The sequence below is a fragment of the Mobula birostris genome, chromosome 13, assembly GCF_030028105.1.
Source record: "Mobula birostris isolate sMobBir1 chromosome 13, sMobBir1.hap1, whole genome shotgun sequence".
NCBI lineage: Eukaryota > Metazoa > Chordata > Chondrichthyes > Myliobatiformes > Myliobatidae > Mobula > Mobula birostris.
In genome coordinates, this window is record NC_092382.1 from 96,118,547 (window position 1) to 96,146,456 (window position 27,910).

General features: G+C 48.8%; 5 non-coding genes across 5 annotated transcripts; all 5 read left to right on the forward strand.

Moving 5' to 3' along the window:
* The first annotated feature begins 7,192 nt into the window (after nt 1-7,192).
* Nucleotides 7,193-7,265, forward strand: trnat-ugu (transfer RNA threonine (anticodon UGU)). The gene has a single exon. It is a non-coding gene; the product is annotated as a tRNA-Thr (tRNA).
* Nucleotides 7,266-15,767: 8,502 nt separating this feature from the next.
* trnat-ugu (transfer RNA threonine (anticodon UGU)) lies at nt 15,768-15,840 on the forward strand. Its single transcript has one exon. It is a non-coding gene; the product is annotated as a tRNA-Thr (tRNA).
* A 5,257-nt stretch (nt 15,841-21,097) lies between these two features.
* On the forward strand, nt 21,098-21,170 carry trnat-ugu (transfer RNA threonine (anticodon UGU)). Its single transcript has one exon. It is a non-coding gene; the product is annotated as a tRNA-Thr (tRNA).
* A 412-nt stretch (nt 21,171-21,582) lies between these two features.
* Nucleotides 21,583-21,655, forward strand: trnat-ugu (transfer RNA threonine (anticodon UGU)). Its single transcript has one exon. It is a non-coding gene; the product is annotated as a tRNA-Thr (tRNA).
* Nucleotides 21,656-27,564: 5,909 nt separating this feature from the next.
* trnat-ugu (transfer RNA threonine (anticodon UGU)) lies at nt 27,565-27,636 on the forward strand. The gene has a single exon. It is a non-coding gene; the product is annotated as a tRNA-Thr (tRNA).
* The last annotated feature ends 274 nt before the right edge of the window (nt 27,637-27,910 follow it).

Consider the following 27,910-nt stretch of genomic DNA (forward strand, 5'->3'; position numbering starts at 1 on the left):
AATGTGAGACGCAAAGGAGTTAATTTAGTGATTAACTGTGAGGGAATTTTGATCGTGTGGATAGTCATTGGATTTTTTTTCCCCAGGGCTGAAATGGCTAGCACGAGTGGCCACAGTTTTAAGGTAACACACATCAAAGTTGCTGGTGAACGCAGCAGGCCAGGCAGCATCTGTAGGAAGAGGTGCAGTCGACGTTTCAGGCCGAGGCCCTTCGTCAGGACTAACTGAAGGAAGAGTGAGTAAGGGATTTGAAAGTTGGAGGGGGAGGGGGAGATCCAAAATGATAGGAGAAGACAGGAGGGGGAGGGATGGAGCCAAGAGCTGGACAGGTGATTGGCAAAAGGGGATACGAGAGGATCATGGGACAGGAGGTCCGGGAAGAAAGACAAGGGGGGGGGGGGATCCCAGAGGATGGGCAAGAGGTATATTCAGAGGGACAGAGGGAGAAAAAGGAGAGTGAGAGAAAGAATGTGTGCATAAAAATAAGTAACAGATGGAGTACGAGGGGGAGGTGGGGCCTAGCGGAAGTTAGAGAAGTCGATGTTCCTGCCATCAGGTTGGAGGCTACCCAGACAGAATATAAGGTGTTGTTCCTCCAACCTGAGTGTGGCTTCATCTTTACAGTAGAGGAGGCCGTGGATGGACATGTCAGAATGGGAATGGGATGTGGAATTAAAATGTGTGGCCACTGGGAGATCCTGCTTTCTCTGGCGGACAGAGCGTAGATGTTCAGCAAAGCGGTCTCCCAGTCTGCATCGGGTCTCGCGAATATATAAAAGGCCACATCGGGAGCACCGGATGTAGTATATCACCCCAGTCGACTCACACGTGAAGTGTTGCCTCACCTGGAAGGACGGTTTGGGGCCCTGAATGGTGGTAAGGGAGGAAGTGTAAGGGCATGTGTAGCACTTGTTCCGCTTACACGGATAAGTGCCAGGAGGGAGATCAGTGGGGAGGGATGGGGGGGGGGGACGAATGGACAAGGGAGTTGTGTAGGGAGCGATCCCTGCGGAATGCAGAGAGAGGTGGGGAGGGAAAGATGTGCTTCGTGGTGGGATCCCGTTGGAGGTGGCGGAAGTTACGGAGAATAATATGTTGGACCCGGAGGCTGGTGGGGTGGTAGGTGAGGACCAGGGGAACCCTATTCCTAGTGGGGTGGCGGGAGGATGGAGTGAGAGCAGATGTACGTGAAATGGGGGAGATGCGTTTAAGAGCAGAGTTGATAGTGGAGGAAGGGAAGCCCCTTTCTTTGAAAAATGAAGACATCTCCCTCGTCCTAGAATGAAAAGCCTCATCCTGAGAGCAGATGCGGCGGAGACGGAGGAATTGCGCGAAGGGACTGGCGTTTTTGCAAGAGACAGGGTGAGAAGAGGAATAGTCCAGATAGCTGTGAGAGTCAGTAGGCTTATAGTAGACATCAGTGGATAAGCTGTCTCCAGAGACAGAGACAGAAAGATCTAGAAAGGGGAAGGTGCTTGGAGGAAGGTACAGAGAAGATGTCAGGGGTAAGTGCTTTTACACGGAGAGTGATGAGCGTGTGGACTGGGCTGCTGGCAACGATGGTGGAAGCGGAAACGATAGGGTCTTTTAAGAGACTCCGGGATAGGTACATGCTTAGAAAAATAGAAGGCTATGGATAACCCGAGGTAATTTCTAAAGTAAGTACGTGTTCCGCACATCACTGTGGGCCGAAGGGTCTGTATTGTGCTGTAAGGTTTCTATGTTCTAACATTCGGCAGTGAAACACGGAGGGCAGAGCTAATAGAACAACCATCTTTGCTCTAGTACTGATGAGGTTAATCACAGATGGAGAACACCGTTGTATTGACACACTCTGGTGTGGTGCTGACGTAGAAAAACACTGAGGGGCCTGAATGATCTAATGGCACTTTGGAAGTGCAACGCTGATCGGGGGATACTCTGTGTTGTAGTATTGGTATGGGTATGGACTGTCACTTTAATACTGATGAGGCATGCGTTATAACACAACACTGATAGAGTGAGAGAAAGTGTTTGAACCGATAGAGTAACAGACTGAGACGTTGCAGTGAAGGAGAGTCATGTTGAGCGGTATGAGGGCTGGTAACGATGGACTGACACTGTAGGTGATTGGTGGTGCTGATGGTGCGACACACTGAGAGAGAGAGAGAGAGAGAGAGAGAGAGAGAGAGAGAGAGAGAGAGAGAGAGAGAGAGAGAGAGAGAGGGAGGGAGAGAGAGAGCGCGCGTAATGATGAGGTGACAAAGTGAAGGGTGGTTGAGATGGCGTGACAAGCTGCGCGATTTCTATAACTGAATGATGAACTTCAGGATCAAAATATTAGAAGATATACAACGGCTCCGTCCGGAATGAATGCTGCATCTAGAGGCAGTCCTAATGCAGAGGGTAGACTCAGGAGAAGGACTAATACGATAGAGTCACTAATTGCAGGGCATTAATGCTGGAGTGGAATAGTACTGGTCTAGTTTCACACTGATGGGGTAGTAATAGTAGGAAAAACGATGAGGGGTATCACCGATGGCGCGACTCAGGGTAAATAATGACGGAGAGAAACAACGAGTGGGAATACTGACAGAGCCGCACATTGGATGGAACTAAGCAATCATGTATAGTGTAGCTGCGTAAGACACTGAGTGCTGGATTTTAACATCTTGGGGTATAACTTGCAGAGTTATAGACGGTGGATTCATCCAGCCGGAGCCAGACGTAGAGCAGTAGTATAAATGTAGGGGCATACTTAGGAGAACGATTTATGCAGTGAGATGTTTTGCTGATGGACACCGAGACACTGCACGGTTGTACTGATTGAGTCAGGCAGTGAGTGATAGCACTGATAGAGAGGCAAGCTGCAGGGTATTAATATTGAGAGTCACAGCGTTAGGGTAGTATTAAAGGAGTTATGCAAAACGGGGTAGTAATGATGGAATTTGACGCTGATGGCTAGTAATAATTGAGTGACATGCTCAGGGTCAGCAATGCTGGAAAGGAAATCCGTGAGGAATAGGTTTGGTTGTGCTGATGAAATTTTCTGCTTGGTGGCACACGGACTTGTACACCAACTAATCTAGACTGAGAGATGCATAGAGGGGCATTACTAATGCAGGAACATAAATCGCAGAAGGAAGAATGGGTTGGGGCACAGTGGGCAAGAACGGATGGAGTAATAGACTGAGAATTATGACTGGTGGTTTGAGGCACAGATGGTAGTACAGACGGAATGGGGGAATACTGATGGAGTCGCACAATGAGAGGCTAGCACCGTCGGACTGACAAACTGTAGGGTAGTAATGATGGACAGTCAACGTGAGTGGTCGTACTGATAGAGGAACACACTGGGTTGACTTGTGAGTGGCAGGCACCGTGAGGTGTGGTACTGCTGGAGCGACTCGCCGCGGGTAGTAACGATCGAATTGGACACTTAAGGGAATAACTGATTGAGAGATACACGGTGGATTCGTCCAGGAGGAGTGATATGCTGAGGGGTAGAATTAATGCAGGGACATAATCTGGAGAAGGAGTAAGGGATGATACACAGTGGGGAAGAAAAGACCGAGTGATAGAGTGTAACGGGGTGACACAAGAATGATGGCACCGATGGTACTGATGTAGTGAAACGCTACATTTGACACTGCTTGAGTTACTCAGTCAGCTGCATCATTGATAGCAGCAAACGTCGGGTAAGGAATGACGAAGAGGCTCAGTGAAATTTAGTATGAACGAGTGAAACGCTGACCTGTAGCACTGATGGGAACAGATGAAGTAACATACTGAGTTACGGTAAAGGTGGCACCACACAGGAGAGTACCGACGGAGTGAGGCCGTGAATAGTGGCGTGCTTGGAGTGACGAACTACAGGGTGTTGGCGAAGAGGCAGAGGGTGGGGTAGTACTCATGGAACTACATATTTAAGGGTAGTAATGACAGAGTTTCACACCGTGTGTGAGTAACGATGGGAAACAGCAATGAGGAGAGCATTGACAGCGTGCAACGCTCGGACTTACAGACGATGGAAAGCAATCTATGAGGTCTCGTAACATTGCAGTGGCACTGGGGAGATAGAGTGAGGGTTAGTACTGATGGAATAATACTCATAGCTGTACGGACTGTTGCACGGTGGATTTATCCGGACAGAGTGACAGATGGAGGGGTAGTAATAATGCAGGGACATAAGCAACAGGCGGGCTAATGGATTGATGCACAAGAATTGATGGAGTAATATAATGAGCATTACGTCTGCTGGAATAAGATATATATGGTATTACTGATGAAGGGCCACAGTAATCATTGAGAGATTGCACTTAAGGAGTGACAGAGTCGTAATGATGGAGACACACAGTGAGGGGTGGTACTGATGAAGATATGCACTGAGCGGTAGTATTGATGGATTTACAGATGGGTTGCGATGATGGGGAAAAGCAGTGAGGAGAGTGCTGATAGAGTGCACGTTCAGCGTTAGTAATGATAGGGAGGGATAGTACTGATATAGTTGCACGCATCTGTGTGCTATGGTGTAAAACAAATTGAGTGGTATGTGGTAGCTTCCTCAGGACCGAATGACCTACGGAGGGATGGTACTGACGGAGTGACATAATTGGAGGAGATGGAACACTGATGGAATGAGACACGGAGGGTAGTGCCTTGGTTATGGCACTATGTAGGGCACACTGATTGAGTCACGCAGTGAGTGGTAGCGCTGATAGAGTGACACGATGCAGGTTATTAATATTGGGAGACACAGCGTGGGGTGGTGCTGATGAAGTTATACCCTGCAGGGCAGTAATATTGGAGTAACAGGCCGACGGCTAGCAATAATGGTGAAATCTGATATGGGGAGTCCAGATGGAGTGACATGCTCAGGGTAGGTAGCGATGGAGTAAAACCATCATGGATGGTATTGATGGAGTGCACGTTCCCGATCAATAATGGTGGTATGAGGCAGCGAGGGTACCGATGGAATCACGCCGTGAATGTTGGCACGGTTAGAGAGACGAGCATCAGGGTATTGATGCTGGAGTGGCACATTGTATGGTAGTAATGGTGGAGTAACACCCTTAAGGGTAGTAATGATGGAGAAAAGCAAGATGAACAGTACTGATGGCGTGCAGCGCTCTGTGTTAAAAACGATGAAAGGCGACAGTGAGTATTAATACTGTAAGAAGTAGAACGAGTGCAGTTCTTTTGTTCAGGAGCCTGATGGTTGAGTGATAGCAATTGTTCTTGAACCTGGCTGTGCAGGAACTGAGGCATCTGTACCCTAAACCAGATGGGAGCAGCGAGAAAAGAGCCCGGCGTGGGTGGTGAGGATTTCTGATGATGGATGCTGCTTATCTACGGCAACGTTTCATGTAAATGTGCGCGATGGTTCTGAGGGCTTTACCTGCAATGTACTGGGCCAGATCTATTACATTTTGTAGGATTTTCCGCTCAAAGGCATTGGTGCTCCCATTCCTGTCCGTAATGCAACCAGTCAGCGCACTTTGCACCACGCATCTTCCGACGTTTGCTATGGATTTTAACGAGAGTGAGTATATTACTGATGGAGTTACAGCTTTCGGGTTGAAGCATGAAAGAGAGCCACAATGAAGTTCAATACTGATAGAGTGACATAGCGAGTGGTCGTTCCGACGAAGAGACACACTGTAGGGTAGCAACGATGGAATGATACTCTTCAGTGTATAACTGATGTAGTGATACACGGTGGATTCGTCCAGACGGAGTGACACGCTGAGGAGTAGTATTCATACAGGGGCATATTCAAGTGAAGGACTATGGGAATGATGTAATGTGGGGACGAATGGATCATGTGGTACGGTGAGATCTAGTACGGATGGAGTGAGAGACAGAAGCAAGTACCGATGTGTCAATTCACTGCGCGGGAGATTTATCTGGAGTTAGATAGGACTGCGGGATAGGTAGGAGTGATGGAGAGACACAGTGAGGGGTGGTACTTATTGAGTGATACACTGATGGGTAGTACTGATGGAATGATACACTTAGGGGGGAATCTGACGGAATGATGACATGCCGTATACACCCACATACATATACATATGTATACATTTATATAGAAGCCATATCACTTAAACACGATAATCATAAGGAAGCCCTACTCACATAACGAAGGTCACGAAAAACATTGTAATAAACTCAAATGATTGACTTTCAAGTACGTCAAGGCCTCCCACCACCCGGCGACCCTCACTGGTCGAATAGGTTCGTGACGAATAGAGATATAATCAAGCGTAACAATACTGGTCAATGATAGTTAGTGCTCGATCACTGACGAGCTCCAGGTTGGTAAGGACGGACAGAAACGGCGAGTGGTGGTCTGTTGGATCAACCCAGAAAGGAGTAGAAATGATGGAGACACACAGTGAGGAGGAGCGGTGGCGGAGACGCGGAGTGAGATGTATTACTGAATGAGTGATCCATTGAGGGATAGGAATTATATAGAGACACAGAGAAGGGAGTAATGGTGCTCGAGACACTACTGGCAGTACTAACAGTGTGACACTGTGCGGTGGTACTGGTGGAGTCGTGCAGCGAGGGTGGTGCCAATAGTCTGTCAAATTGCGGCGCTGTAACGACGTAGAGACACAGTGACGGGCAGTACCTGTCGAAAGACAGGCTGAGGGGTAGTAATGAAGGGAAAAACAGTGGGTGGAGGTACTGATGAAGTGACGCACTGAGGCTTAATGCTAATGGAAATTATGTATTTCGGAGTGAAGTAGATGCAGTGAGTCTGGCGGAGGTGGGGCAGGGCGGTGGTGCTCGTCAGCTCATAATAATCCAAGGTGGGGTGGTACGAGCGAACGGACATATTTAGGAGGACACACGCAGCGATGCACAGTGTGCAAACACTGGTGGGGTGAGACTGTGAGATTTTTCACGCATTGAATGAGACACTGGAAAGTTGTCCAGCCGGCGTGACTCACTGTGGGAGAGTACTCCAGGTAGTACGAATGGAAGAACAGACTGTTGTGTAGAATTGAGGAGGTGAACCAGAATCGGAATCAGAAAGTCAGTGGCAAATGTTATGACCTTTGTTTTGCGCATCCGTACAATGCAATAAATAATAATAAGCTACAAAATGAAATGCGAAATATGAAACAGGTGGTGAAAACAGCAGAGGAAAATGGCAAGTGAATCTCCATGGGCTCATCATCTGTTCAGGCGGCTGAGAGGAAAAGGAGGCTCCATAGCTCAGGGGTTAGAGCACTGGTCTTGTAAACCAGGAGTCGTGAGTTCGAATCTCACTGGGGCCTTAACGTTTTCGAGGACCTCTTGTTTGCGCAACCGTTTTACAGCTCAGGGATTCGGAGTTCGGAGCACATTTCCGGCGCCGTTTGAACGGTCTCCTCCTGAGCGTGTGGACACCCACGGTCCAAAGACTTGTTTGGCTAGTAGGCTAATTGACATTGTAATTTGTCCTTTAATTAGGCTGGTGTTAGCTCCTTATTGTTGTCAGAGCCAGCGGTGCTAGCGGGGATCAGATCCCACTATTTACTTAATACTCCCAATTTCAATTATGCTCTGACAACCGAGTCCGGCTACTGGCCTTCACGTGCGTCCTAGCAACTAAGCCTAGCGAGACCGTTCCTACTGACGGGAGGACGGGCAAAGACCGATCACTGGCGCCTTATAACAAATTGCTTAGGGCAGATAGGGCCCGTTCTCCGTGGCGGAGTGCTCATCTAAGAGATGGAAAATTGATCACAAGTCTCTGCTGGCCAATCACGGTGACGACTGCGGAGCTGGAACCCCTAACGTGGTTCTGCGTTGAGTTGAAACGCTGAACGGCAAATCCTGCGGCGCCGCTAGAACCAAACCGTACCGATCTCTGCCGTTCCTTTGGATCCATCAGCCATGTGCGTGTAGGCCCCCGCAGCAGATTATGTTGTTGTGTCAGAACCACCACCACCACTCATCAATCCCCGCCGCCAAACCATTGGCTCAGGGTATGTGCCAGCTGGAGTCCAGGATGGGAGGCTTTTTTTTTCCAGGATGCCATCCGCCGGGATCTAAAAGGGCCATAACATTCCCAATCGTCTAGGCAGAGGACATAGAAACATAGAAAACCTACAACACAATACAAGCCCTAAGGCCCACAAAGCTGCGCCGAACATGTCCTTACCTTAGAAATTACCTAGGATTACCCATAGCCCTCTACTTTTCTAAGCTCCATGCAGCCATCCAGGACTCGGTCCAAGTAGAAAAGGCCGAGTTAACTCAACCTATTCTCATAAGGCATGCTCCCCAATCCAGGCAACATCCTTGTAAAATCTCCTCTGCACCCTTTTTATGGTTTCCACGTCCTTCCTTTCGTGAGGCGACCAGAACTGAGCACAGTACTCTAAGTTGGGTCTGACCAGGGTCGTATATAGCGGCAACATTACCTCTCGGCTCTTAAACTCAATCCCACGATTGATGAAGGCCAATGCACCGTATGCCTTCTTAACCGCAGAGTCAACCTGCGCAGCAGCTTTGACTGCCCTGTGGACGCGGACCCCAAGATCCCTCTGATCCTCCCTCTGTTGTGAATCGAAGGAGTTGTCGGCTCACGGCGTCCGAATTCGAAAGCAGCAAAGGGCGCCGGGCGCAAAGGGAGTGCCCGTCTAGTGAAAGCGGAATGGCTTGTTAAAGCCCAGAAACAGCTTCGGGTTTACTTCTGCTTAAAAGTTCAGTGCTCGCGGTTGATGCACCGTACGCCTTCTTAACCACAGAGTCAGCCTGCGTAGCAGCTTTGAGTGTCCTATGGACTCGGACCCCAAGATCCCTCTGATTATCCACACTGCTAAGAGTCTCACCACTAATGCTATATTCTGCCATCATATTTGACCTACCAAAATGAACCACCTCACACCTATCTGGGACAATGCCCTGCACTCGGCGACAAGCCAGGCGGGCGCCGCAGAGTGTAGACCAGCGAACCATCTGCCAAGTGGGGAGGAGGGGAGGTGCAGTGACTGGAGCCATGGCGCTGTAGTAACCGGCTTGTGCTGGGAAGTACGGAGCACTTTGGGTGCACCTGCATTGGTGATGGTCGGTACAACCAAAGCGAGACCTTGTTGATAGCTTATCCTACCTGTTCCCACGTAGCGTGGGGCCGGTTTGCGGCTCTCAAATTGCAGAGGCAGATCCCCTGATGCCAGTCAAGCCCTCTCCCCTTGGTGAGAGGCCTCAGCTATCGGCCTTAACTCTTCTACATGTGCGCTTCTAGCGGTGGATCAGCTGTTCAGTAGCGGAATCTCTCACATCGTCCGGTGAGGTAAAACCGGTGGATGGAATGCAGTACTGGATTCAGCGGGAGGGCGGTGTAGTCGGGAATGACTGAAGGTCAGTGTGGACAATCTCTGCCCGAACCGTATGGGAGCTCCCAGACGTGGGCATGGAAGACGACGACGACGACGACGACGACGACGAAAACAACAACAACAACAACAAATAGTGCTCAGTTGTTTCCAACTCCAAGCTCATTCCCTCAGTCTAACACTTAGACTCGGGGTTGAAACCAGGCGGTAGCCTGGCAGTGGCCCTTACAAGGGAACAAAACGGCCTTCCAATAAGCTCGGTCAGACAGTATGGCCTGAGGGAGGCCGTGCATGTTGTTCAGTGAGGATGGCAGTCAGAAGATCCGACTGGAGCTGAGGGAGGAGGCCGAATCCCAAAATGCTTTTCATCTACCGTTTTTTTTTCCACTGACCAGGAGACACCGGAGTACCTGCTAATGAACAATTGATCCAATGCTGCAAGAGCACATGCAGAGGAGCTGGGACAAGAAGGGAAGTTTTTTTTTTCATTAGACCGCAGCAGACCAGCGATGAATTCCGCCGCGGGGTTGAACCCTGGGCGGAGGGGCACAGGCAGCTGAAACTGCAGACCCGCCGGGCGATGGCGCGAAGTCCTGTTCTGAGCATAGGTGGGACAGGCAGAGACGCAGCCCTGGACACCCTGCGACATAGATGGACACCAAAACCATCTCTTAATCAACTCCCTGTTCAGTTGTGTTCTGTCCCATGTGTTGTGTCTTTGAGCAAGGCACTTAATCACACATTGCTCTGCGACGACACTGGTGCCAAGCTGTATGGGTCCTAATGCCCTTCCCTTGGAGAACATTGGCACCGTGGAGAGGGGAGACTTGCAACATGGGCAACGGTCGGTCTTCCATACAACCTTGCCCAGGCCTGCGCCCTGGAGAGTGAAGACTTTCCAGGCGCGGATCCATGGCCTCGCAAGACTAACGGATGCCTTTAAAGGTCAGTTGAATTCCCGGATGGTCAACCAGACAGGAGGAGTGACATCATTCCTACGCCTTGGAGTGCACCGTAGCAGCGATAAACAGCCGGGTGGGAGATCACCCACCCAGACCTGGATCCGACTGTTGGTTTCAGCCCTCCGCCTCTATTTCTCCGATCACAGGAGCAGCAATGCACGGGCGAGGGGTGATGAGATTTGCATTGACCCGTTCGATTGCCGAGAGTGGGAGTGTCACCCTTCGAGATCTTGCTGCCGGGCGGCAGGCGAGGATGACATTAAACCGACTGAACACGAGAGCGCCAAGGGGCTTGACGGTAGTTGAGTCTGTCAGCGCCTCCAAAGCAAGAGCATTTCCTGTGATCTGTCCAGACGCTCCGCCCCCTCCATCCGGTGTCTCCATTCTTCCAGGTCCTCCTTGAAAGCCAAATATTCTCGGTTGCCCAACGGTGTTGACTATCGGCCGGAGTCAATGGCCGGGAAAGAAAAGCACAAGGGTCCAGCGGGCTAACCACGGAAGATCGCCGAGTGAGTACAGCTCCAATACCGACGTCAGATGCATCCACCTCGGCAATAATTGTCCGTAAAGTCTCTGCTGCTGCAGCACTGGGGGCAGAACTCCAGCTTTGCTTTAGTTCGGAGAATGCTTGGTCTACTTCGACTGTCCTCTAAAATCCTGCAGTGGCCTTCTTGATGAGTGCAATTCTGGAGGCTGGGCCGGGGCTGAAATTTCGAATGCAGCGGTGATAGAATTTCGCAAACCCCAGGGAGACGCCGCACCTGTTGGTTTAGGTCCTCTGCGTAACCGACTGAACTTTATTCCAGTCCACTTGAACTCTGGAAGGGATGAGTATACAGCCCAAAGCCGACGCATGGTCTTGTGGTTAAAGGGATCAGGGGGTATGGAGGGAGGGCTGGTACAGGGTTCTGAGATGGATGATCAACCATGATCGTACTGAATGGCGGTGCGGGCTCGAAGGGTCTAATGGCCTACTCCTGCACCTATTTTCTATGTTTCTATGTTTCTATAGAACTCAAACTTCTCTGGCATTATGTGCAGATTAGTCTCGGACAGCCGTCTGAGAACCCAAACGGCATGCTGGTCGAGATTATGGCGAGAGCGGGCAACGATCAAAATGTAGTCCAAATATACAAAACCGATAATCAGTAGGTTCGATACTCAATAGAAGTACGGAGCTTGCCATACTTCTTGAAGAAAAAAGAAAAATGAAGTGCGCCATTGCTATCGAGGATGACGGATGGATAAGTAATAAGGGGCAATACCTCCCTGATGTACTCTTCAAAGGCTATCATGTCTGGACGAGAAAGGGATAAGAGCCCGCCCCGAGGAGGTCTAGCGCTGGGCAGGTGGTCAAGGAGGCAGTGGTATGGCTGATACGGATGGAGGGGGATGGCCTTCTTTACACTAAATATCACAAGAAGATCAGAAAATTCAGCAGGAATTCCAGACGGGTCCACCTCAATGGCTGACAATGGAAGGGATTCTCGGAGTGGCGTTTGATCCGGACCCAGGCAGGTAGGCAGAAGTGAAGATCCCCACTCGGACTGCTTTAAGGGACCAATCAATCCGTGGGACATGACGAAATACACAGGGGATGTCCAAGCAGCAGTGGCAGTTCAGGCGAATCAGCCAGATAGGAGGAGAGTTGTTCCCTCTGTTCGCCTCCCAGCAGAATGTTGAGGGCTCCCCAGAAAAGGTGGAACTGGCCTGTGCCCAGAGTTCGACCCTTCAGTACTTTGACGTCTATCATGTCCTTCAGTTTCTGAGTCGGTACTCCTCATACTTGGCACAGAGTGAAGTCCATGAGATTCCCGGTTGTCCCGGAGCCGATAAATGCCTGATGTCCCAAGGTCAGAGAACCCCGCGACAAGGAAGCAGGTAGTGGCACACACTTAAGGAAAGCTGATTGCAGGGATTGCAAATAATCGACCTGCCAGGACTCTCCTTCCTGCTGACAGGTGTCCTCTTTTGCTGATAGAACATAGAATAGAACAGCAGTATAGGCCCTTCGGCCCACATTGTTGTCTCGACCCTCAAACCCTGCCTCCCATATAACCCCCCACCTTAAATTACTCCATATCCCTGTCCAGTAGTCTCTTAAATTTCACTAGTGTATCTGCCTCCACCACTGACTCAGGCAGTGCATTCCACGCACCAACCACTCTCTGAGTAAAAACCCTTCCTCTAATATCCCCCTTGAACTTCCCACCCCTTACCTTAAAGCCATGTCCTCTTGTATTGAGCAGTGGTGCCCTGGGGAAGAGGCGCTGGCTATCCACTTAATATTCCTATACTATTTCTCTTAATATCTTGTGTATCTCTATAATGTCTCCTCCCATCCTCCTTCTCTCCAAAGAGTAAAGCCCGAGCTCCCTTAATCTCTGATCATAATCCATACTCTCTAAACCAGGCAGCATCCTGGTAAATCTCCTCTGTACCCTTTCCAATGCTTCTACATCCTTCCTATAGTGAGGAGACCAGAACTGGACACAGTACGCCAAGTGTGGCCTAACTAGAGTTTTATAGAGCTGCAACATTGCCTCGCGACTCTTAAACACTATCCCTCGACTTATGAAAGCTAGCACCCCATAAGCTTTCTGATATTGGGACAGGACGCCAGGGAATATCCTGGATCGCCACAATAAGGGCAGGTCAGTGTTCTCCTGTGCCGACCTCGTACCTCCTGTAATATGTCCCTCACTTCCATAAGTTTCTACGCAGACTGGGTGATGAGGGAGAGGGTGAAGACAGACGGTAATCCGATGTATAGGAGATCGAGACATTGTCTCCCGGCGCCACTCAGGTTATTCAGACCGTGCTGCTCATCACGTGAAGCAATCGCGTGCCACACTCACGCGATCCGTACGCGCAGGAAGGCAGTGATGAGAATCACTCGTTCCATCCTGCTCCCAGCGCAAGTCTGCGGAATTTAACTGCATAGCCTTCACCGTCCCTCTGCGCTAGAGGAGATTCAGGAGTCGGCTTGTAGCCTCCTGACCCCCGTACTGGAAGATCAAAAGCTCTTCTTAACTCCACAACAAAATGTGAAAACCGGAGGGCTGCCACGGCATCTTGCTCCAGTAAAACGTTGAACTTGCTGACTGAAGACCGACCCCAGTGCTCAGCATATACCTGTTTACACGATTCATCACCAAGTTGATCTGGCTGCGCTTAAAAGTCAGCTCACAGGTGGTAATGAAACTCCTGCTGAAATTGGGGTCACCAGAGTATCCGCTCATTGTGGGGATACTCGGCTCTCTACGGACACGTGAATCGGATCTGATCCGGACGCTGGAATCGGGCCATCAGCGCTTGCAGCAGAAAAGGTGGATCATGGAAATTGTGGTAGTGGCACTGATGCACCCAGCGGTTGCTGAAATGCGTTGGCACGAACCATAATGGCTGCTGCCTGTAAGCTCACGGGCGGCAGCTGTAAGAGCGAAAATTACTACAGTTATCGTCTGTATTGATCTGCTGAACTGTTGCTCCGATGGCTAAGATTTGCTCCTCCAGCTAGAATGGGCTTGTCGAAACGAGATTATGTGCCGAATTGCTTCTGTCACTTCTCCAAAAAGTGATTCGATCGACGGCAACTGCTTCCCTACCTGACCAGTAAATCTCAGAGACAAGGTCAACTATCTATGCTGGGTCTATTTTCGGCGGTCGAAACTTGCTGTCAAAAAGTTCGGATATGGCCCAAGTGCGTAGAGATAAACCCTGAAGCGGGCCGGCTGCCTTTAATAGGGACTACTATAGATATAAATAGAAAGAAAAATCATGGATGCTAATTCAACAGAGCCATTGACTATAACTCGCAAACTGAATGTCACATGACAGTTCTTCTGCTGGAACCCTAGACAACACTCTAAATGAATGCCACTCTTTTACAGCATCTCCCGTAACAACAATCTCCTTCCCGAACAAAGATGAGTGGAAGCAGAGAGCGTAAAGTTGCTCTGTTTTGAGTCAACTCTCGACAAGTCTCCAAGGAAAAGAAGGGAGTTAAAAACCGTCATAATGGAGAGTAATTAGTCGGAAATGCGCAACTACTGAACCTATTCCTCAGCCAACCTGCGGGGGCGCGTAGACCCTGCAGCAGAATCGGTGGTTGTGACTGCAGGAAGGTGCAGCACTGGCGGAGTGATTCCCAGAGGAACATTAGTGCCAGACAGATGCAATGAAGAGCTAAAATAATAATATTACACGTCGAAGTCCCGTAATGATGGTAGGATGCAGCATGGTGGAGGAAAATTGGTGTGATACACCAGAATCGGAACGGATGGAGGGCACACCACGGGGAAGACAAATTGCGTAAGAGATGACGATTGGTAACAGTGGAGAAGCATGGCGAGGTATAGTTCTGATGGGGTGACCAACTGAGTGGTGGTGATTAGGCTCAGGGAAGGGTAGTGCCGTTGAACTGATCAACGGCATTGCAGTAATGATGGTGAGAAGCTGTCATGTGGATAGTCAGAGGACTTTTCCCAGGACCAGGGTGGAAATGGCTAACACGAGAAGGCATGGTTTTAAGGTGCTTGGAAGTAGGTACAGAGGAGATGTCTGAGATAAGTTTTATACTTGGAGGGTTGACAGCGACAGTGGTGGAGGCGGATACGATAGGGTCTCTTAAGAGACTCCTGTATAGGCACAGGGAGCTTAGGAAAATAGAGGGTTATGGTTAACTCTATGTAATTTCTAATGTAAGTACATGTTCGGCAGAGCTTCGTGGCGCGATGGGCCTATATTATGCTGTATGTTTTCTGTGTTTCTACGTTTCTATCTATCAAGTGCTCCAAATAACGTGCACTCTAACAGCCTCTGACAACCAAGACCAACCCTAACTCATCCCCTGGGATTGATTGCTGCCTACTACTACTACTACTACTATACATTTAAGATTAAAATTGATGACGTGATTAGCCGTGGCGTCGTCCTTAACGCAGTTATATTGTAAGATAAAGATAAAGGTTACCTCCGTTTGTCACAAGTACTTCAAAACACACTGAGGGTTAGTAATAATGATTAAAAACAGTGTTTGGAGGTAGAGATGACGAGCCACAGTGAGGTGACTTGCTAATAGAATTACACGCTTTGGAGTTAGGCGAGTTGGTACGAACGGAAGGATATGTTTAGGGGCATTAATGCAGTGATAGACGTTCTGGAAGCACCTACAGGATGGTACCGTGCTTTACTGAATGAGCGGTGCACGGAAGGACAGTGCAGCTGGAATGACTCATTTTGCGTGAGTGTTGCAGGTCGTGACACTGAGGATAGCACTCATGGAGTTGCAACCTGTGACGTAGTACTGCTGGTGAATCAGAATCGGAATGGGATGTGATGTCACCGGAACAAGTTACGTAATTTGGTTTGTGGATCGGTACAGTGCAATAAATAACATGCAAAAATTGCTTTAGAACTTTTAAGCAAGTAGGGGAAATAAAGAATTCTTGACGGGTTCATCGTCCTTTCAGATGGCGGAGGAGGCGAAGGAGGCTCCATAGCTCAGGAGTTAGAGCACTGGTCTTGTAAACCAGGGGCCGTGAGTTCGAATCTCACTGGGGCCTCAACATTTTGTGCGGTTAGCATGCCACCATTACCGCTCGGCGCGTCCGAGATCGTAGTTCCAACGTCGTCTGCGGGAAGTCTGCATATATTCCTCCTTAGTGTGGGGGTTTCCGCTGTTTTCGTCAAGCAGTTCAAAGACGTGCGAGCGAGCAGGCAAACTAATCATTGTATATTGTCCTGCGTTAGATTACTTAAGGGTGTCATAGCCGGGGGGTGGTAGTGGGGATAAACACGCACTATGTATTAAGAGCTCCCTGTGTCTTCAAGTACCCTCTGACAACCACGTCCACCTCCTGGCCGTCCCTTGTGGCTTAACAACTAACCTCAGCGGAACTGTTTCTACTGACCGAAGAAGGGGAGAAAACCCGGTTACTGGCGCCTGCTAACGATTCGCTTTGGGCAGATGAGTCTGTTTATTCATCGTTAGCAACTCATCTCGGAGATGGAAAACGGATCTCCGACGCTTTACGACTATACCTACTCATGGGGGAAGGCTTCGGGAGGAAACCGCGAGGAAAAGTACGAAGCTGCCGACCCCAAGGCAGTCCTACGCTGAGTGCACCGCTGAATTGCAACCGCCGCGACGCCGATGGCGCCAAACTCTGTCCGCCTTTATGTTTCTCTTTGGATTCACCAGCTACGTGGAGAAGGAGAGCCTGTTGCATGGGCAAGAACTTTCTCTACATACCATGCTGCCCTGGCTTGGGTATCACGTAGACAGCTAGGACACAACATCCAATGTCGACCCTGAGGAACTGAGGGCCTCAGGTTAGTGTTAAATAGATGCGAAACTCCTTGCTGCGGAGGGACATGTCCCGGGCTTCATCTCCAAATAGGTAAATATAAATAAATAATGAACTGTTCCTAAATCATTGAGAGGGTGTCGGCACAATCACAGAAAGGCTGCAATACTTTGTGTTGTATTACTGATTGGATGACGTAGAAAGGGATAGTTCCGATGTTCGGACACACCGAGGGACTTCCGGCAGCCATAATGGCTCCTAGCTGTAACCTCATGGACATCAGCTGTAAGAGCGAAACTTACCGCTGCCTGATTCTGATCGTCTGTATTGAGCTGTAAAGCTGTTGCGCCGAGGGCTAACATTTGCTCCTCCAGCCGAGAATGGGCTTGTGGAAACGAGATTATGTGCCGCATTGCTTCTGTCACTTCTCCAGAAAATGACTCGATCGACGGTGACTCCTTTTCTAACTTTCCATAAAATCTCAGAGACAAGGTCAATCTTCTATGCTGGGTCTACTTTCGGTCGAGACTTGCAGTCAAAAAGTTCGGATATAGTTCCAGTGCGCAGGGAAAGACCCCGAAGAGTACCGGCTGTCTTTAATGAGGACTACTGTAGAATTTAAATGAAAATAAAAAAAAATATATAGATGCTAATTTAACAGGGCCATTGACCAGAACCCGTAAAATGAATGTCAGATGCCAACCCTGGTGGCAATAACAACATTCAAAATGAATGCTGCTCCCTTACAGCGACTTCCGTAAAAGTAATCTCCTTCCCAGCAAAGATGAGGGGAGGCCGTGAGCATAACGTTGTTCTGCTTTGGGTCAAGTCTCGACCAGACTACAAGTAAAGGAAGAGAGTTAAATACCGGCATAATGGAGAGTAATTAGCTGGAATGTGCGCAACTACTGAACCTATTCTGCAGTCAGACTGCGGGTGGCGCGTAGACCCTGCAGCAGAATCCGTGGTTGTGACAGCAGGAAGGTGCAGCACTGACGGAGTGATTCCCAGAACAACGTTAGATGCGGACATACACGATGGAGGGATAAAATAATGATATCACACATCGAAGGCCCGTAGTGATGGAAGGATGCAGTGTGGTGGAGGAATGTTGGTGTGATACACCAGATTTGGAACGGATATAGGGAGTTGTGACACTCTGATTACTAGTCATGATGAAATGAGGGAGAGAGGCACAACCGATGGAGTGACAAAATTTTTCTTGCGGTACTGTCTGAATGATGCCGCTACGGAAATAAAAATAACTGTTGGACAGATAGCCGCTGGGTTCGTCTTGACGGACGGCTGCACTGAGGTTCATAATGGAGTTATACACTTGGGGTCTGCACAGAGAGAGAGGTTATAACAGTGCAGGACCTGATGGAGTGATACATTAATGTGAAGTATCGATGGAGTGAGACGCAACGAGGTTTAACTGGTGAAGTGACATATGGTGCAGGAGTACGAACAGACGATCGTAGAGATGAAATGCAGAAAATCTGAATAGACTTGCGTGCAGTGGAGGTGCAGTGATGAAAAGAGCTTTCTTACTGATAGGGTGAATCAGAGATGGGTGACGTTAATCGCCAGACACACTAATGGCAGTAATAATCATAAAACTCACTGGGAAGGAGTAACGATTGATGGATATTGCGTTCTGCAGTGTGAAATAAGATTTAGCCACGGTTGGAACCGATGGAGAGACGGACTGTGGAGAACACTGGTGGATTGAGAGACTGGCTGGTAATAATGAGGTGGTGAATAACGAGGGACAGTTCTGACGGAATGGCAAATTGAGGGGAAGCAAGGCCGGGGAGACCCGATGAGGACTCGCACTGACAGACACACTGAGCAGCAATAACGACAACGCCTGTGCACTTTCCACAGCTCCACCTTCTTATTTTGGCTTCTGCCCTTTCCTTTCCAGTCCGGACCAAGCATCTTGGCCTCAAAGGTCGCTGTTTATTGCCCTCCTTCGAGGCTGTCTGAACTGCTGAGTTTCTCCAGCATTTTGGGAGCGCTGCTCTGGATTCCTAGAATATGCATGATCTTTTAGGCACTGGACGGAAAGTCACGCTATGAAGCATTAATGCTGGATATATAGGTTCCTAAGATTGTCAAAGCCTAGAAGTCCCACTAAAACACACTGATGAAGGCAGAGCAGCAAATATAATGAATATGTATTTCAGCAAGGCATCCGATAGGGTACATTCACACACAAGGCTTATTAATGATGTAAGGAGGCATGGGATGCAAGGGGACTTTCATCTGTGGACCCAGAACTGGCTGGCCCACAGAAGGCAAGGAGTGATTGCAGACGGGTCATATTCTGCATGAAGGTCGGTGACCAGTGGTGTGCCTCAGGGATCTGTTCTGGGTCCCTTTCTCTTCGTGATTTTCATAAATGAACTAAATGAGGAAGTGTAGGGATGGGTTAGAAATTTTGCTGATAACACAAATGTTGCGGGTGTTGTGGATAGTGTGGAGTGCTGTCAGAGGTTACAGCGGGACATCGATAGGATGCGAAACTGGAAGGTGAAGTGGCAGTGGAGTTCACCCACATAGGTGTGAGGTGATTCATTTTGATAGGCCAAATATGAAGACAGAATAAAGTATTAATGGTAAGACTCTTGGCTGTGTGGAGGATCAGAACGACCTTGGGGTCAGACTCCGCAGGATACTTAACGCTGTTACGCAGGTCACCTCTCTGGTTAAGAAGTCATACAGTGCACTGGTCTTCATAAATCCTGGGATTACGTTTAAGAGCCGAGAGATAATATTACAGATTTATGGGGCCCTGGTCAGACCCCACTTGGGGCACTGTGCTCCGTGCTGGTCACCTCACTACAGGAAGCATGCGGAAACCATAGAAAGGGTGCAGAGGAGATTTACAAGGATGTTGCCTGGATTGGGGAGCATGCCTTATGAAAATAGGTTGAGTGAACTCGGCCTTTTCGCTTGGAGTGACGGAGGATGGGAGTGACCTGATAGAGGTGAGTGAGATAATGAGAGGCATTGATCGTGTGGATAGTCATATAGTCACCGTGAAATGGCTAATACGAGATGGCAGAGTGTTAAGATGCTTGGAAGTCGGTACAGATGACATGTCAGAGGTAAGTTTTTTACACGGAGGGTTGTGAGTGCGTGTAATGGGCTGCCGGCGACGGTGGTGGAGGCGGATACGATAGTGTCTTTTAAGAGACTCCTGGATAGGTACATGGAGCTTGAAAATAGACGGCTATGGGTAACTCTGGGCAATTTCTAACGTAGGTACATGTTCGTCACAACGTCGTTGTCCGAAGGGCCTCCGTTATGCTGTAAGTTTTCTATGCTTCAATGTTTCTACCATTTAAGTGCTCCAAATAGCATACATATCAAACAGCCTCTGACAACCAAGTCCAACTCTTAGCCTTCACGTGTTACTTAGTTACTGGACATGACGAATTTTTTTCTAATGACAAGAGATGGGGCAAAGGCGGACCACTGGTGTCTCAAACCCAGTTGCTTCGCGACGGTGGGGCTCTTCAGTGCTGGACAGTAGCCCGCCTAGGAGAAGGAAAACTCTGATTTTAGAACTCCGCACGCTTGCGGTCGTAACCACCCATGGGGAAGTCTTCGGGAGTAAATCCCGAGGAAGAAATACGGAGCCGGGGTCCCTCAGGCAGTTTGATGTTGTTTACTACTTACCTCTGGCAACCGCTGTGACGACACTGCTGTATCGGTGCTTGCCCTTCCCTTGGACGACATCAGTGACATGAAGAGTGGTAACCCGCATTGCCAAGAGCCGCTTCTTCAAGTCTTCCCGCTCAGGCCTGCGCCCTGGAGATGCCACAGACCACTAGAGGCGCAAACCTTTAATCCCTTGGGATTGACGGCTGCATGCTCCTCCTTCTCCTACTACTACTACTATACATTTAAGTTTAAAATTGTTGACGTGATATCCCGTGGCGTCGTCCTTAGCGCAGTTATATTGTGAGATAAAGATAAAAGGTTACCTACATTTATCAGAAGTACTTCGAAACACACTGAAGGGTAGTAACAATGAGAAATACACTGAGGGGAGGTAGTGATGGCGAGACATAATGAGTTGTCTTACTAATGGAATCATAGGATTTGGACTAAGGAGAGTTGGTACGAACAGAAGGACATGTTTAGGGGGACTAATGCAGTGATACACAGCGTGGAAGCACCAACAGGGTGGCACCGTGCTGTACTGATTGAGCGGGGTAATGATGGATATTGCAGCTGGAGAGACTCACCGTGGGTGAGTGTTCCAGGTTGAGACAACGAGGACAGCACTCATGGAGTGCCAAGCTGTGACGTAGTACTGCTGGAAAATCACAATAGGTATGAGGTATAATGTGACTGGTATATGTTATTACATTTGTATTGCGCATCAGTATAGTGCAATAAATAATAAGCTAAAATTTCATTAGAACTGTTAAAGAAGTTATACAATGAAAGAAGGCTTCGCGATTTCATCATCCATTCTGACGGGGGAGGGGGCGAGCGAGGCTCCATAGCTCAGGGGTTAGAGCACTGGTCTTGTAAACCAGGGGCCGTGAGTTCGAATCTCACTGGGGCCTCAACATTTTCTGACTTAGCATATTGCTATTACAGTTCGGCGTGTCAGAGATCGCAGTTCAGTTCCAGAGTCGTCTGCAAGGGGGTCTGCATATTTTCCCCGTTAGTGTGTGGGTTTGCGCCGTTTTCGTCAAGCATTACAAAGACGTGCAGCCGTGCAGGCCAACTTTTGTATATTGTTAATTACTTAATGTTGTTATAGCCGGGGTTGGTGGTGGGGACGTAATACTGCTGGTGAATCAGAATCGGAATGGGGTATGATGTCATTGGCACACGTTACGTGAATTGTTTTGCACATCAGTATAGTGTAATAAATAGTAAGCAAAAATTGCTTTAGAACGTTTAAACAAGTCGTGGAAATAAAGATGTCTTGGCGCGTTCATCGTGCATTCAGTTGGCGGAAGCGGCGAAGGAGGCTCCATAGCTCAGGGGTTAGAGCACTGGTCTTGTAAACCAGGGGCCGTGAGTTCGAATCTCACTGGGGCCTCAACATTTTCTGGGGTTTGCATGCCGCATTACAGCTCGGCGCGACTGAGATCGCAGTTCAATTCCAGCGTCGTCTTCAGGGGGTCTGCATACTTTCCCCGTTAGTGTGTGGGTTTCCTCGCGCATTCCAAAGACGTGCAGGCGAGTCGGCCAAATTATCATTGTATTTTGTTCTGCGTTAATTACTTAAGTTGTCATAGCCGGGGATGGTACTGTGGATAAGCTCCTATTATATATTAAATGCTCCCAGTGGCTTCAAGTAGCCTCTGACAACCAATCCACCTGCTGGCTTTCACTTCCGGCTTTGCTACTATGCCCGGCGGAACCTCTTCTGCTGATCGAAGAAGGGGAACATACCGGGTTCCAGGCGCCTGATAACTAGTCACTTTGGGCGGATGCATCTTGTTAGCCACGGTTAACAGCTCTCCTCGGATATGGAAAACTGATCTCCGCTGGTTTGCCACTATACCTACTCATGGCGGAAGGCTTCGGGAGGAAACCCCGAGAACACGCACGGAGCTGCAGTCCCCAGGGCAGTCCTACGCTGAGTGAACTGCTGAATGGCAACTCCTGCGACGACGATGGTGGAAAACGGTATCGGCCTTAGAAGTTCCGCTTTGGATTCACCAGCTGCGTGGAGAGGGAGAGGCTGCTGGATGGGCAAGAACTTGCTCTCCATACCATGTTGCTCTGCCTTGGGTATCACGGAGACAGCTGGGACACAATGTCCATTGTCGACCCTGACTAGCTGAGGGCTTCTGTTTCGTCTTAAATGGATGGGTTGCTGCGTAGCGCGACTCCTTGTTTCCAAGGGACCTGTCCCGGGTTTCATCTTTAAATAAGTAAATAAAAATGAATAAGAAACTGTTCCTGAAACATTCGGAGGGTATCTGTACAATCACAGAACGGCTGCAATACGTTGTGGTGTAGTCCTGATGCGGTGGAGTGGAAAGTGATAGTGCTGATGTTCCGACACACCCAGGGATTTCCGGATCGCATAATGGCTCCCTGGTGTAAGCTCATGGACGGCAGCAGTATGAGCGAAAATTACTGCCGCCTGTTTTCGATTGTTTGTCCTGATCTGTTGATCTTCCAGCTGCGAATGGGCTTGTCGAAGCGAGATTATATGCCGCTTTGCTTCAGTCACTTCCTCAAAAGCTGATTCGATGGACGGTAATTCCTCCCCTACCTGACCAGTACATCTCAGAGACAAGGCCAACCCTCTATGCTGGGTCTACTTTCCGCGGTCGAGACTTGCTGTCAAAAAGTTCGGATATGTCCCAAGTGTGCAGAGACAGACCCTGCAGCGGGCCTGCTGTCTTTAATGAGAATTACTGTACAATTAAAATGAAAAGAAAATTCGTAGATGCTAATTCAACAAGGTCGTTGACTATAATTCGCAAACTGAATGTCACATGGCAACACGGCTGCTGGAGGCAATGACAACATTCTCAATGAATGCCTCTCGTTTACAGACGTCTGCCGTAACAGCAATCTCCTTCCAAACAAACATGAGGGGAAGCCGAGAGCGTAACGTTGTTCTGCTTTGGGTCAAGTCTCGACAAGACTACAAGGAAAAGAAGCAATTTAACTACCGCCATAATGGAGAGTAATTAACTGGAACCTGCGCCATTACTGAACGTATTCCGAAGCCAGCCCGCGGGGGCGCGTAGGAGCTGCAGCAGAATCCGTGCTTCTGACAGCAGGAAGGTGCAGCACTGGCGGAGTGATTCCCAGAGCAACATTAGTGACGGACAGACACAATGAATGGCTAAAGTAATGATATATGTCAAATCGAAGGCCCGTGATGATGGAAGGGTGCAGTGTGGTGGAGGAATATTGGGTTGATACACCAGAATTGGAACGGATGGAGGGCACACCGCGGGGAAGACAAATGGCGAAAGAGATTGACGATTGGTAACAATGGAGAAGCATGGCGAAGAATCGTTCTGATGGGGTGACCGGCTGAGTGTTGGTGATAAGGCTCAGGGAAGGGTAGTGCCGATGAACTGATCAACGGCAATACAGTAATGACAGAGAGAAACTGTGAGAAATCCAACTGGCGTTGTGACAGTCTGATTACTAGTCATGACCATGTGAGGCTGAGAGGGAACAACAGCTGGAGGGAAGAAATGCGCTGCGGTTCTGACTGTATAATGCCACCTCTGAAATAGAAACTGTTGGACAGATTGCCACTGGGTTCGTCCTGACGGACCGCTGCACTGGGTGTTGATAAAGGAGTAATACATTTGGGGTTTGCACAGGTATAACAAAGCAAGACCTGATGGAGTGATCCCTAAGCTGTAGCATCGATAGAGATAGACATTACACGGTAAAACTGGTGGAGTGACACATGGCCCGGGACTACTGATGGAGACACATGATAGGCGATAGTAGAGATAGAGTGCAGAAAGGATGTGAGTAGTGGAGGTGTAGTGATGAAATAAACTTACTTACTGCTGGAGTGAATCAGAGATGGGTGGTGCCAATCGCCAGACGCAGTAATGGCGGTAATAATCATTTCACTCAGTGAGAAGTAGTGTTGATTGAAGTATATTGGGTGGTGCAGTGTGAGATGAGTGCTAGACCATGGCTGGAACCGATGGAGAGACACATTGTGGAGAACACTGGTGGATTGAGAGACAAGCTGGTAATAAAGAGGTGGTAAATAACGAGGGACAGTTCTGACGGAATAGCAAATAGAGGCGAAGCAATGCTGAGGAGACACGATGAGGATTCGCACTGACGGACACATTGAGCTGAAATAACGACAACGTTTGCGCACCTTCCACAGCCCCACTTTCCGATTTTGGCTTCTGTTCGGACAAAGTATCTTGGTCTCAAAGGTCACTGTTTATTGACCTCCTTAGATGCTGTCTAAACTGCTGAGTTTCTCCAGCGTTTTGCGCACACAGCTCTGGATTTCTAGAGTCTGCATGATCTTTTAGACACATGACGAAAGTCACGCTACGAGGCATTAATGCCGGAAATATAGATTCCTCAGATTGTCAGAGCTTCACATCTCCCAGGACAAAATATTGATGAAGGTAGAGCAGAAGATTCGTGTATATGGGTCACAGCAAGGCCTTTGATATGGTACCCCATGCAAAGCTTATTTAGAAAGTAAGGAGGCACGGGACCCAAGGAGACTTTGCTTTGTGTGTCCAGAACTGGCTTGCCCATGGAAGGCAAAGAGTGTTTGCCGTCCGATAATATTCTGCATGGAGGTTGGTGACCAGTGGTGTGCCTCAGGGATGTGTTCTGGGACCCGTGCTCTTCGTGATTTTCATAAATGACCTGGATGAAGAAGTGAAGGGATGAGTTAGAAATGTTGCTGATGACACAAATGTTGGGGATGTTGTGGATAGTGTGCAGGGCTGTGAGAGGATAGAGCAGAAAATCGATAAGATGCAAAACTGGGCTGAGAACTGGGAGACGGAGTTCAACCCAGATGTGTGTGGTGATTCATTTTGGTAGGTCAAATATGAAGACAGAATGACGTATTAATAGTAAGACACTTGGCAGTGTGGGAGATCAGAGGGATCTTGGGTTCCGAGTCCATAGGACACTCAAAGCAGCAGCGCAGCTTGACTCTGTGGTTAAGAAGGCATACGGTGTATCGGCCTTCATCTCTCCTGGGATTGCGTTTAAGAGCCGAGAGGTAATGTTACTGCTTTATAGGGCTCTGGTTAGACCCCACCTGGAGTACTGTGCTTTGTCCTGGTCACTTCACTACAGGAAGCATGTGGAAACTATAGATAGTGTGCAGAGGGTATTTACCAGGATTTTGCCTGGATTGGGGAGCATTCCCATGAGAATAGGGTGAGTGAACTTTGCTTTTTCTCCTTGGAGTGACGCAGGAGGAGAGGTGACTTGGTGGAGGTAGACAAGATGATGAGAGGCATTGAGCGTGTGGATAGTCAGAGGCTTTTCCCCAGGTCCGAAACGGCTAACACGAGAGGGCACAGTTTTAAGGTGCTTGGAAGTAGGTACAGAGGAGATGACAGGGCTGTTTTTTTTATGCAGAGTGCGTTGAGTGCGTGGAATGGGCAGCCGGCGGCGGTGGTGGGGGCGATACAATCGGGTCTTTTAGGAGACTCCAGGATGGGGTACATGGAGCTTAAGAAAACAGACGGCTATGGGAACTCTAGGTAATTCCTAACGTAAGTACATGTTCGGCACAGCATCGTTGTCCGAAGGGTCTGTAGTATACTGTACATTTTCTCTGTTACTATGTTTCTGCCAATTAAGTGTTCCAAATAGCGTGCATATTTAACAGCCTCTGATAACCAAGTCCAGCTCTTGGCCTTCACGTCTGGCTTAGCTAATAGACACGACGAAACTATTTATACTGAGAAGAGAAGGGGTAAAGGCGGACCACTGGCGCCTCAAACCTTATTGCTTCGTGCAGGTGGGCTCGTTAGCGATGGACGGCATTCCGCCTTGGAGAAGGAAAACTTTGAATTTAAACCTCTGCCTGCTTGCTGTCATACCCGGAGGTGGAAAAAACGGAGCCAGGGTCCCCTAGGCAGTTTAATGTTGCTTACAAATTCACTCTGGCAGCCTCTGCGACGACACTGCTATATCAACCCTTCCCCTTCCCTTGGATTACATCAGCGACGTGGAGAGGGGTAACCCGCATGGAGAACCGCCGGTTCTTCACAACTTCCCGCACAGGCTTGCGCCCTGGAGATGCCACAGACCACTTGAGGCGCAAACCCATAATCCCCTGGGATTGATGGCTGCCTACTACTCCTCCGACTGCTACTATACATTTAAGTTGAAAATTGTTGAAGTGATACGCCGAGGCGCCGTCCTTAACGCAGTTATATTGTGAGATAAATATAAAGGTTATCTCCGTTTGTCACAAGTACTTCGAAACACACTGAGGGGTAATAATAATGAGAATAACAGCGAGTGTTGGTAGTCATGGAGAGGCAAAATGAGGTGATGAGGTGTCTTCCTAATGGAATTATACGATTTGGACTAAGGAGAGTTGGTACGAACTATGAGAATAGGTTGAGCGAACTTGGCCTTTTCCCCTTGGAGCGACGGAGTGTGAGACGTGACCTGATAGAGGTGTAGAAGATGATGAGAGGCATTGATGGATAGTCAGAGGCGTGTGGACAGTCAGAGGCATTTCCCAGGGCTGAAATGGCTCACAGGAGAGGACACAGTTTTAAGCTGCTTGTCAGTAAGTTCAGAGGAGATATCAATTGTCATTGTTTTACGCAGAGGATTGTGGGTGCGAGGAATGGGCTGCCGGCGACAGTGTTGGAGGCGGATACGTTAGGGCATTTTAAGAGACGCCTGGATAGGTACATGGAGTTTACGAAAATAGAGGTTATGGGTAACTCTAGGTAATTCCTAAAGTAAGGTCACGTGCAGCACAGCGTTGTGGGCCGAAGGGCCTGTATTATGCTGAAGGATTTATATGTTTTTTTCTATGTTTCTACCTATTAAGTGCTCCAAAGAGCGTGCATGTCTAACAGCCTCTCACAACCAAGTCTAACTCTTGGCCTTCACGCGTGGCTCAGCTTCGACATCCGACGAAACTGTTCCGACTGACAAGAGAGCGAGCAAAGGCGGAACAATGGCGCCTCATACCTCGAGGCTACGGGAGTAAACCCCGAGGAAGAAATACGGAGCGGGGGTCCCTAAGGCAGTTTGATGTTGTTTACAACGTACCTCTTGCAACCTCTGCGATGACACTGCTGTAGTGGCAAGCTGTGACGTAGTACTGCTGGTAAATTACAATAGGTATGTGGTATAATGTGACTGGGATACGTTGTAGAGATTTGTTTTGACATCAATATAGTGCAATATACTTTAGAACTTTTAAACAAGTTGTGCAATGAAAGAAGACTTTGCGGGTTGATCATCCATTCTGGTGGGGGAGTGGGCGAACGAGGCTCCATAGCTCAGGGGTAGAGCACTGGTCTTGTAAACCAGGGGCCGTGAGTTCGAATCTCACTGGGGCCTCAACATTTTTCGGGTTTTGCATGTCGCTATTACAGCTCGGCGCGTCCGAGATCGCAGTTCAGTTCCAGCGTCGTCTGCAGGGGGTTTGCATATTTTCCCCGTTCGTGTGTGGGTTTGCGCCGTTTTCGTCAAGCATTACAAAGACGTGCGGTCGTGTAGGCCAACTTATCATTGTATATTATCCTATGTTAATTACCTAAGGTTGTTATAGCCGGGGTTGGTAGTGGGGACTGGCTCCCACTATGTATTAAATGCTCCCAGTGGCTTCAAGTCT